General features: G+C 39.8%; 1 long non-coding RNA gene across 1 annotated transcript; it reads right to left on the bottom strand.

The window, feature by feature from the left end:
* Nucleotides 1-817: 817 nt before the first annotated feature.
* On the bottom strand, nt 818-8,365 carry LOC139131167 (uncharacterized). Its single transcript, XR_011552063.1, has 3 exons — nt 8,133-8,365; nt 4,452-4,530; nt 818-2,212 (listed from the first exon to the last, which is right to left on the bottom strand). It is a non-coding gene; the product is annotated as an uncharacterized lncRNA (long non-coding RNA).
* Nucleotides 8,366-12,870: the final 4,505 nt, after the last annotated feature.

The following is a 12,870-nucleotide window of genomic DNA, read 5'->3' as shown; positions in this document are numbered from 1 at the left end:
TAATATATATATATATATATATATATATATATATACGAAGTATGCGGTTCGACTGGTCTAATACAAAGTGTTCACTACAAAAGCTGAGCGGAATACACATGTCAGGTTTGCTGGAGAAATGATTGAACGATTTCATTTCTACAACGTTGTTTCGTGAGCCGCGTCGTCAGGAGGCTAGAACAGTCTGATCTTCTAGCGAGTGAGTCAAGCGGGTAAAGAAACAACGCTGTAGAGATGAAAGATGAAATTGTAAAATCATATCTCCAGTAACCAATATATATATATATATATATATATATATATATATATATATATATATATATATATATATATATATATATATATATATCCACCATCCCACCTACTTACTATTAACCTACCTACATCTATCTAATTATCTATCTAATTATCTATCTATCTATCTATCTATCTATCTATCTATCTATCTATCTATCTATCTATCTATCAATCAATTTATCTATCTATCTATCAATCAAGTAATCTATCTTCATCTCTATCTATCTGTCTGTCTTTTTATGTCTGTCTTTCTGCCTGTCTTGTCGATCTATTTATCCGCCTGTCTTGTCACGTGTCCGACCTTCTGTCTGTCTACCGACAGATATCACCCGAGTTCGATCTATCGGAGCGACTGTTACTATGAAACAGGCAGCGTGTCTCTCAACCCGTCCATTATACCGATCGTTTTACACACGTGCGTGCAAGTCCTAGTCTACATAAGTCTTTGTACACAAACGGACAAATATGTGTGTAGTTGTGTATGCACGAAATCGTACTCAGAATGAGGAGCAAATTATTAAAGGGCCTTGAGCTTCCCGTTTGTACATATCTTTACTAATTTAGCGAATTTAACCATTTTTTAATACACGACGCTGAACGAAGTAAATGGAGTTATGACTACAGATTTCAGAAGTTGCAACGTATTAAAAAACACACTGACAATTTCGAATGTCCCCCTTGAAATCGGAGCATCCGTGTGCAAAAATGAGTCAATGTTTTCAAAGCCTGTGCTTGGATCGGATATAATCGAAAGACAAAAGTATTAACGGCACAATATAATAAGGCTAATGATAAGCATACTGAGCAAAGATAAAAACGAAAAGTAAAAAAAATTAAAGGCTAAATACTTCAACATTTGGTTCACAAAGTGTGAATATTTGGTGCAGACGTCCTCCTTTGATTGTAGAACGGTCCGTAACTGGCTGTCATATGCCCGACGAATACCCAGCAATTAGCACAATTGAGATAAGGATCTCCCGCGTATGGAGTACCACCATGCCTCCTCTGTGTCGCATTCAGTGTTGCCATGGAAACGTCAAATTGCAGAAGGCCCCCTCTGTTGCTACGCACACACTGACACGCTCACTGAAAGAGAGGTGGATGGAATAGCCCGCTGATTCAATCTACAACAACAACAACAAAAGGGGGGTTTGTGTGTGGTTCCTGATTTCATTATGTGGTGTTCGGGGGCGAAATATCAAGGTCTCGACAACCCTTTCAATTCCCACTCCTTTTGCTTTTGCTAAGCAAACTCGAAGAACACTGCAAATGTTAAGTTCTGTTATTCTGTACGGGATGTTACACCCAAAAGCATCTCTGACAAAATGCCGCAATATGATTTAACTTGAAATATTGTGGTTGAGGAAATTTAAAGTCAGGCCGAGGTATTTGCTTCCCGTCTTTTTTCTCACTTTTTAGCACCATCATCATCACCATTACTATCATCATCATCATCATCTTCATATTATAGTCGCTGTCGATAGTTCTTGAGCGCTCCAGTAATCTTAGCATCCAAAAGTCATCACAGCAAGTTAAGACAATATTTGTCATTTAAAAAAAGTGGAAATGATCAATAGTATTCCAGGCTGTCGTTTCCTAGCGTCAAACGGAGGTTTTCTACACCTCTCTGTATTCTTCGCCGCCGTGGATGACTGACTTGCCGTCCGATGGTACCGTGAAACGAGGCTCGGAGCGGACGGGCCGGTCGGGTCCGTCCCGCTTGTAAGTGTGTATTCCGCGCACGTCTTCCCATGCCCTTCACATTGATCGTCGGTGACGAAAGATATCGATGTACACCGTGGCAAAGCAAGGCAATGTCAGAAAGTCCCAAACACTTGCATCTGATTCCGACTCGGCCACCGCCCGAAATGCATTGACGGTCACCTCGGCTGCAGTTTTGTCAATTAAAAAAGGCCTGAGAGAGAGAGAGAGAGAGAGAGAGAGAGAGAGAGAGAGAGAGAGAGAGAGAGAGAGAGAGAGGGGAGAGATACAAGTAATCGCGTTTCTAGCCTTTTTAACACAAACACAAACACTATAACTTTTCTGTTAAGAATCCATGCCATAGACCACGTGGGAGTCGTAAAACCCTTAATCTTTATAGAGCAGCAGAGTTTGCCAAATTAAGCACGATGAGCTCAAAGCGGCCTCCACTGTAACTGTGCATTACCTGTTCGTCGGTAATATACGAGGAAATCGACCCGAAATACAATCGACATCAGCCTGTATTAAAACCCATAGAAAACCGTAATAGAAATCGACATGGTTCGACTTCTGTTGTCAATGAAATGTAATTGTGCAGCAATGATAAAAATTTATGTGCTGTTTTTGCGGAGGGGATTTAAGGGTACAAGTGAAATCAAAACACAGCAATTTAAAGTAAGAGGAAGGGAGGGGGAGTTTACATTGCACTGAGTGGGTGAAAATAACTGATTGTCTCAACATACTAATACATTATCTGTTCAACGTGATGTAAGTTTCAGTCTTGTATAGTGGAGTGCTTAATGACTCTAGATGTGTTCCCATTTCTCCGCAGTGTAATTTGTTCAATTTTACTTAGACTCGGCGAGGTCAATCGCTTAGTCTCAGACGAGTAAATGATGTCCGCTTAGCCCTTGATGAAAGCCCATAAATCGAGGAAATTTCCGATCGCACGGTGAAATATGACGGGAAGCGGAAAAGCTCTAACATCGGAATGACGATGGATGGGGACACTGCATGGGTAGGGACCTCTCTGCTCTCCGAATGAACGGACAGACCCGGCGAACGCCGCATTCGCTTTCACTGGCGATGACAGCAATCTGCAACCGTCTGTCCCTCTTTATGGAACTCCTCCCAGAGTTTAGAATCACTCATTTTCGTGGTTGTCAATTGTAGGATAAAATACACTGCAGATAAAAGTGTTATTTTTGTATGTTTTTTTTTCTTTTTAGGGCTGTACAGAGATGAACAATTGTTTCACGGCTTTCCCAAGTGAGACATATCAAATTGCCTTATCTATACTCCGACCTTTTTTGCTCTTTCGTACAGCTATGAAAAGAGTAAAGTGTAGAAACGAGACGGCTCCTAACAAGGTAGATAAGATCTAAGACTTCATAATACGCGGTGTGCAGTGGATTTTGCACAACGAGGACCGGACAATGGAGGTTGATGGAAAGGGCGGCCTTGTTAAATGCCTACTCGGACAATGTCGACAGATTTTTAACTATTAGCGCCACTACGGTTTTCATCTCACGTGCCTGGATTAAATGCGGGGCTCCTTATCGTAGCGGTGCGGAAAAATCTAAACGCATATTGTCCCCGGGTTTCGTCTTGGGAGAGGACGTTCTCAAACCACTGCATTACAATGCCCGCTAAGTGCAATGTTGTGTCAGAGGGAGATACAACTCAATCTATCTGCGCACATCGGTACCCTGGGATTATACGCCTAACGGTCGCAAACTTGGCCGAATATTGCGTAACTTCGATAAATGGGTGCACATCTAAGAGTATTTTAATGCAACCCCCAATACTGAATATTGCGTATCATTGACGTTTTAAAATTTGTAGAAAGAACAACTTGTGGGTTTTTTTTGGCAAAACAAACACCATCATCGCGCAAACTGGGATTCGAAATGAATCGTGAAATATCTTATCAATCGGCACAAAAAAACACACATCGTTTCTTCTGCCAACGCAAGTTATCATTTGACATACTTTTAAAAATCACTAGCCGTCTTAGCGTGTTTGTTTCTCATAAATGACGCTAGTTGGTCGTAATGAAATTTCCTGCTTCGGCTCGGCTGACGGTAGTCTCGCTATATTAGATCACTTATCGGGGCACGTATTTACCTCGGCTGTAATGGCCCTGATACAGCTTTTTGCACATTATGAAACGCAATGAAACCTAATGAAATTTATTCCACCCGTGACGAGACAGCCCTCCACGAAGGACGAACAATTCCTCCGTCCAGGAATATGTAAGGTGCACGCACGTTCTCAAGAATATCAACTTTGTTCGTGTGTTGTGCTTTTCAAGCCAGGTGAAGTGTTCTAAAAGTTTTACAGCGTCTATGGAACATACATTCATACAATTCTTGCAAAGATTACAATCTCAAATATAGAAACTGTACACCAATCGATACTACATCCGGGACAATACAAAATATACCACTTACATCATATTCCACACTTTGTGTGCGTCGGACTTCTTCCAAGCATCGTAAAGTTCTAAGACTGCAGCTCTTCTATTGCGCTCTGGAAAAAATATTTTACAGTTCATAATTTCAGGTATCCTTCTTTGACGTAGGTGTGAGAAGACTTTCAAGTTAACATTTTACGTCACCGTCTCTGGGCGCGACAAGCAAGCCCTTTTAGCTTAGTGTGTTTTACTTGCTGAGTTTTGCCTGCCTCTGTATGTTTGTTTGTTTGTTTCTTTTTTCTTTGTTTGTTTGTTGTTCATTGTCGCCAATCTTTGTTAATTGTAAACGCTGTACTCGATGCCTGCATGGAAGAATCTTGTAAATCTACTGTTTCCGTTTATTTTCTCCCCATTTTTACCGCGTTTTTTTCCCAAGATGAGTCAATTTCAGTTTGCTAGTTGTTATCCCGCAGCGTCTGTCAACTTTCTATTTCCTTTTGAGGCTTTGCGTGGCGCATATTTTTATTGTCAAATAAAAGTGAATTCGATTTCGAATGTAAACATTTTTTACGATGCGCTGACAGGTATTATGTGTGATTAAAATCTTTCCCCCGTGTTTGAAAACTGGGGCGATTTGATCTGCTTTAACAGATAGACAAGGTCACAGGAGTAATAAATAAAAAAAAATCAGCAGTCATGATGCTTGCCATCGAGCTGAGAGCATTAAAGTGCGCGTCAGGAAATTGAACATACCCAACCCGACTTTGACAAAACAATTCATTGAGCTCTGCTGCGCACGAGGAAACATACCGAATTTTAAGCTTGCGTACAATAATACTGTTGCTAATCGACGTTGTTTTGCTGTCCGCGCCTGTTTCGCGCCCGTGTTGCCATGACAACTCTTATGTCTGTTTCCGACTCGACCCACGAGCATGTGATGGTACGCAACGTTATACGAATAGGGTAATGTGGGCTTGGGGAGAGGAGGGAGTTGGTGAAAAAAAAAACTTCGGCGGGCAACGGCCCGTGACCTAGTGAAAGCTTTGGAAATAGATGACCCCATTCAAGAAAACCTACACTCTTAATATAGCGGTAGATATTACAGAAAAAACAATTGTGACTTCCTTTCGATTCTACTTTCTTTCTTCGACAGTGTATACAAGAGGTCATTCACTTGTCGTCGATTGGCTATGAATTATAAATCGATACCAACATTTCTTTACAAAAAACGAAAACGGTAAAGCCTTGATGTAGGTAATTGGGGAAAATCTATATTACTTATACTGATTGCCTTTCAACAAGCTCCGAACCATTGTATTTTCTTGGTACACATGTTATAAATTCCAGGTTGCAGCGCTCTTTTGAATTGATATCGGGCATGTTCGCAGTTTCAAACATTGAAAGTATGAGTATTTTGTAACTTTTCAACCGCCCGCTTTCTTGGTTTTGCACTATCAAGCGTTTAATCAGCTTCAAGACACAAAGAAATGAAAATTTTAAAAATGTGACTTGTTCCTAGCGTGAGAAAAGATTGCTTCAGTATTTGCGACACGATACGATAATAAGTTCTCACATCGGCCAAAAAAACAACGATGATTTCAAAATGTAATTTTTGTCGAAATTCTATAGAAGTCTATAGAATTAAATGAAAACAAAAAAACGAAAATAAAAAAACCACAGGGACACATGGCGAGTTCAAAGGTCAAACTTTACTCAATTGTGACGACGATGACCAAATTATTATAAGGAAAACACCAATTATTTTACACATAATTGAGGAAAAGAATTCCAACTTTCTAGAATGTTGTTGCTAGAACAACATTTTTGTGATTTTATTTTCGTCACATGATTTATCGACATTCAATTTCCAATGTAACACCGCACAGTCTTGTTCTCCGAAACCAACCAACCAACCAACAAAAATCAAACGAGCAAACGTAAACAAACGATTAATAGATCAGTCTTTATTATAAGTCTTAAAAAAATAAGTAGACAGAGATAATTCGCCTAACCATCGTAAGGGGAAAATAGCTCAAACACGTAAGCAAATATGGCGACTGTTAGGCTGTAAATATCGTAATTGTCGTTAAGTGAAAAGTGTCTCCATGATGAAGTCGCGCGGTTCATTATTCGCGGTGTCTTCGGGGAACACGGGGCTCTTCTGTGAACGGATGTTGGTATTTGGAATAGAAAATTAAATTTCATGACACTGGATTCCGATCGGAAAAGTGAGCTTAATCAACTGACCTATCGCTATTATGTTATTTAACATCTCTACGGGTTAAGCGCAAATTTATTTTTGAACTCACAGAGATAAGGCATATATTTGCTTTTCAAAAAGACCCGATTAGTGCTTTGTCAATCGTGCGTGTGCAGAGTGGCAAGTTTTATTTTGTTGCTGTCGTGAATTTTTTAGAAAGTGAAACGGAATGCTGAAATAAGTTGCACGATTGGGTGTATATTCTCGCTCGGATTGTCAAGCGGTTTTTTTTTGTCTGTTTGTCTTGAGTACCCAGCTCACGTGATAGGGTTGGCGGAGTTGAGACTAATACGAGATGGCGCGCAGGGAGACATTTGCAACAACATGCCTTTTAGCAGACGGGCTTCGTCGATTACCGAGTTACTGTCGGGATCATTGTGGGCATATTTGGCCAAATTAGCCCTAATTTGCCAATCTAAGGGCTGAAAACTTAAAAGTAGTGCAGTCTATACAGCCAGGGCAGTGAAAGACTTCTCGTGTAATACCTGCAGACAAGGCCTACGTGCTTAGCTCACAAACAACGTTTTGAATCACTCCATGTAGAGCGGGTAGAAAAGAAAAGACTAATAAATACATGAGAGCCACTTTTACAAGCAAAGACCGTGCACCGGTGATCTGCGATACTAAAAACCTCGCCTAACGGTTTCGTCGATGGAACTGTAAAAGAAACAGACAAGGTGACTGGAAAGAACAGCCTTGCCCCGTGACTTATTAAAGCGTTACACCGGCGACAGAACATCCAGGCAAATACGGTATTTTTTAGCGACTTTCAGAATCGTTTGGGTCGTAATTGAAAACAGCTCACAGGCACGGAGTTTGAGACCCAATATTTGGTGAATTATGTTGCATTGTGAGGAAATTACCAACACATCTGTGTGGTGTAAATGCAACGTCAGCTAGACAACATGTAGGCCCTAATGAGGTTTTCAAAATAGATTATTTTACTTCCCCTTGACACAAAGTGTAACATTTTAGAGTGAGATCAGTGTCGTTTCTGTTCTGAGAAGTTCGAGCTTCACTCGCTCCATTTTGTTCTTCGCAGTTATTTCGTATGATATTACACTTTCACTTTTCGTTTTCATAAAACGAAATATCTGAAAAAAGTTGGAAACTTTTGCGTATCTACATTCATCGTTTGAATGTATCACGAAAAGTGTAGAAAAATAAATTATATAAAAGAAATTGGTTACACTTCTATTTAAGGGCATAAGGAACCGCGAAGTCCAGTCTGAACGTGACGCAACTATCAAAATTAAGGTTGCAATGACATGAATTAAATCCATTCTGTACTCAAATATAAATTTTCTTAACTTAGTTAACCGAGCCGTGTTCTGGCTTGCGTGTTGGTACACTGTAGTGCTGTGACGAGACTGTTATAAACATCCGGTGTAGTGTTGGCCGAGCGGGTAGCAGGTGCGTCAATTCGCTCGATCGCATTATGCCCTTCGGAATACCTACCTCAGAAATAGATGATTCTCTCGGTGTGTACGCTGAGTGCAAAAAAAAGAGAACTCCGTCGTTCTCTCTCCCGCCCAGAGTCCCACGCCAAGTACACGTCTATGCAGTACATCCGTGTGTGCCTCCTTCAACGTCTGTGTCCCCTTTTCCTTCCCGGGTTCCGTCTGTGTACCAAGAATACAGCGAGTATACGCGTCCTGCGTCCTGAGTGAACGATGTGCGGACGGCGAGTCGAGTGAGAAGAGGCTACTTTCAGCAAGGGAGTCTCACCACGTTCCGTAAATAGACATTTCTCAGACGATAGGCCATAAAAGATTCAACACTGCAGTTATCTCGCTTTTGTGAATGCTTTCGACTCGAGCACCCCCATTACAGTCCATAACAAATGAAATAAACATTACAGACGTGATTTCTCCTCTTTTTTATTATTATTTGACAGGAATAAAATATGTAAGACCCGGTGAACGAATTCCCGTCGTTCCCGCGTAAATAAACAATTCAGTTCGCCGATATCTGTGAGATTTGACATTCAGAGCGCAAACGTGCATAGTCCGTTGCTAGACCATGTGTCGAAATTATATATTTGAACAAAAAAGATACGATATTTTTACGAAACACCGCATGATAATTCAAATCTCCTATATTCCAATATCCAAAAATAGACAAAAGTACTTTTAAAGAATGGTCTGCTCGAAGGGTCGATGTACTACTACAAGAAAATGGTTGGTCACAGGACGAGTTCCTAACCCGGTACAATTGTGAAATTAGTTGAAATCCAATGTCCACAGAACCTCGTTTTTCCATTTCCTCCTCTTCTGTCCCAAAATTAGTAATTATTGGGGGGAAAAGCCAAAAATAGTACATTCTTGTTCGCTGTCGTTATGAGTCAGGTTTTCAACAATACTTTACAAATTAAATGACTATCGGAAACCATACAAAGGAAAAAGTAGGAGAAAGTACAAATGATGTTTTGTGAAAAAAAAAGAGACGGAAAAACGTTATCAAGTGGCCTAAATGAAATTGATGAATACAATCGTCGGGTCTTCAATCTGCACGCTAACAAAGCTCCTTGATGCACCGTTGGCAAAATTCATCTTCTATTATACACACTTCTTTGCAGCTTCTATGGGGAAATACTCTGTTTATAAATAATGCAAAGGCATCAATAAATGAAAGGGTGATTTTCCAGTTGGAGTGCCAACGCAAAAGACGTTTTGCCTTCGACCGCTTAATGCGTTCAAAATGTATCATAGCGATATTCTTATAGCAGATGGCAAGCATTATCTACACTTGTGAAAAAATCCTCTTTTTTATGCATTTTATCAGCTAATGATTGACTTTCTTTATTGAGGTGTATTTTGCTGTCAAGATGTTCCAAAATTACCCAAGATCGATTCAGATGAACGAGATTCTGAAGAGACTGTGGTTTCCAACTTTCGAATTATCAAAAATTTACTGACAACCCAGGCGGATTTCAAAACCTGATTTCTTTACCCACACTTTTGTTTTTGATAGGCTCTTAAAAAGGAAGGAAATTGGATGGGAATAGTCGAAAATCCCTGATGTGTTTCGAAAATATTAGGTAAGGATAACTACAGCCCGCTTATATTTTTTTGTGGCTGGTGCAAAAGGCAGTCGTGTATGTAGTAGCGGAACTCTCTAGAGCCCTACCTCGGAGAGGTTTCGGCGAAGTCAATCGGAAACGCGCGATGAGTAACTGTCGAGGTTGCTTACTTTCACGGCTCCAGAATTGCCGGCATCGCATACCTGCTGTTCTCGGCAACACTTCACCACTTTCTGAGGTGTGGATATTGACAGTGCGGGTCGTTCGAATTTCGTCAGCACCTAGAAGAGTCGAAACACAGACACAAAGACACGCACGCGGGCGAAGTCGTTGATTCTGATCAACACTATATAATCACGCTCCCTAATACAAAATATGAGAGCGAAAACGTGCTGTCCTAACAGTTATTCTGACCTACACGATTAAAAGGCGTAAGCAGATGAATTATTTGTAATGCTGTATTTTTCATCACAATCATCATTAATATTCTACGATTTCATCCCGTCTTTCATAAAGGCAAAGAACCAATGTAAATTTGCACGACCCATCGTGTCGCGCTAGCAGCATCGATATACATATACGTTGCGTAGAATCATATACGACGCACATTGACCTTTTGGACCAAATAAATAAACAGTACACATACAAACATCATAAAGAATATTTGGTCTGCATATACATACATACATACATACATACATACATACATACATACATACATACATACATACATACATACATACAAGTAATGTGTGTAATAATTGTGGTTATGTGTAATAATACAAGAGGTATAAATACACTCTACGCATGCACAATCTATATATAAGCTTACATATAGGTCTGAAATACCTCGTGACTTGGTTAGGTAGCTTAACTTGCTGGCCTGGCTTCATGGCTCTGAATACTTTCAAATATACAGCAATATGAAAGAAACTTTTGAATGGTGATTGCGTTGTTTGAAAATAATTGGAAATCGATGAGACGCAAATTGTAAGATTTTAACGATTTAGTGATGTATCGATTGATTTATAGTTTTGAACCGCACGCATGTGAAATGTCGCGCCATTGTTAATTGCCACTATTTATTTTGCTTTCACCCTCAAAGAGACCTTTCGTTTTTTTTCGCGCTTAACTTCCCTGTCATTTGTGAGCCCTTATCGAAGGCGGTTATCGACTCCTGCGCGTATGACGGGCCACTGGAGCTGCCTTTATGTGCATTCCTTCTGCGACGCATGCATATTGAACGACTGATAAAAAATTGATTAATTTCGACACGGCTCTTCACAGGCGCTGATAAAGAACTGGTGAATGGAATAAAAGGCGCCCGCTTTGTGCGCGCGATGATGTTTTCAATTTCGACATGAAATTTTCATCGCATGTCATTGATAGCAAATAAACTGGCATGGGTCTACCGGAATACTTCTCTTTAACACTATGTAAACACACGGTTCATGTATGATAATATTCTTCGCGACAACAAAAAAATAAAAAATCCCCTTGCATTAATCATAGACAAAGGCCTCTGCCTTTTATCGCTAAAATAATTGGCCATATCTTTTCGCCTCATGGATTTATCGGCAAGACGCACAGAATTCGTTTTTCACTTTGTTATCAAAGCGGCATAATGCTTTCTTTAAGATATTAAGACGTAAAAAAGGCAAAATGTACGTCGGCCCTGTGTGTGTGTCTTGTTTCGCTTGAGCGACCGCCTGTCCCTGATAGCGTGCAGGCAGCTCGTGAGCGAAAGGATAGAAAACTGAAAGAACACGGCCCAGTGAGCAGTTCCACATGACAGGTAAACATAAACCAACATCGACATTCACCTTTGACATCTGACCTTGGCGAGGAATAATCCATACACCTGTAAGCTCAGTGGGGCACCTGAGACCCTTAATACGAGATCAGTGCTGGCCTGTGGCAGCAGTCAAGGCAGAAATAATCGAACGTTTGATCCAGAAAGCATGAAATTATTAATCTTTCACCGAATGTCTTCTGGTTCGGTAGTCTCACATTCTTGAAAAAAGTGCGCGTTTCCTAAACAAGAAACGGATAAATAACGATAAAAATAGCCATAATTAACAAAAAAAAAAATTGAGAAGAAAGCGGAAAATGGATAAAAAGGTCTTCGTTTACGAGTAATCAGGAACCGTACTGCCAAGCTTGGAAAAGGAATAAAAGCGACAAAGAGCATGCTCAGTTAATGGATTGACCAGAGGGCCAAACATACGGAGAGAAAATTAGCGTCAGCAATTACTTGCGATCTAGTAATCTAGCAAAAATTAAATCTAGCGGGCGACTCGGAAGAAAGTATGATGCATTGCAGAAATGAGAACTTTGAGCGTCCATCAGTAGCCAGTGTAGTTCAGTCTTAGAAAGTATACATACAATGTGTAAGATTGGTTGTGAAAAATGTAAACAGCTGCTAAGACGTGCATGCGTACAACGTTTTTATTCTGGAAAAAAAATATACATACATACATATATATATATATATATATATATATATATATATATATATATATATATATATATATATATATTTGTTTTCAGAGGAATTCAAATTTAAAAGTCAAGTTTGTAGATGTTTGATCGAACAACAGGCTGGTATTGGATTAACAGTGGCAATGCACACGTTCGACAAATTACAAGGACTACTATCTTACCTGGATTGACTTCTGAACGCGGGCATTTTTTCCCCGCCAAACACGTACTGAGTGAACAAGCAACTTTGTCCATGTCGTCCTGTTGTCCTCATCCGGGCTCTTGAAGTAGATGCTTGGCTAAAGATCTAAGCGCCATACGGTCTCGAAATAAACCGACCGTTTTTTAGCTTATGAAATTCCCAATGACGCTGAGGAAAAGTTTATTAATTAACTCTAAAAGTCAGGCAATGTCGAAAAACTACATCTTGAGGAGTACGGGTCCAACGTATGTTTCATCTGATTGTATTGTTTTATCTATTTTGTCGATGATTTTTAATCAATTGTTATCTTTGTCTTTACCTTCTGATTGAAATTATCAGTCACGCGGAAGATAATTGTAATGACAACATCAAAATATAAAAATATTAAAATAGTCGTTAAAATATTACTTCGTTACGTAGTACATTTAAAACTTTAATTGTTTGTCCTTTTTGTCCTTGGGCACGCCAATTGTTGAAACAATAATATGGAC

Source organism: Ptychodera flava, chromosome 4, assembly GCF_041260155.1.
Source record: "Ptychodera flava strain L36383 chromosome 4, AS_Pfla_20210202, whole genome shotgun sequence".
NCBI classification, from domain to species: domain Eukaryota; kingdom Metazoa; phylum Hemichordata; class Enteropneusta; family Ptychoderidae; genus Ptychodera; species Ptychodera flava.
The sequence above is the reverse complement of the archived record's forward strand: the minus strand, read 5'-3'. Positions and strand labels throughout refer to the sequence as shown.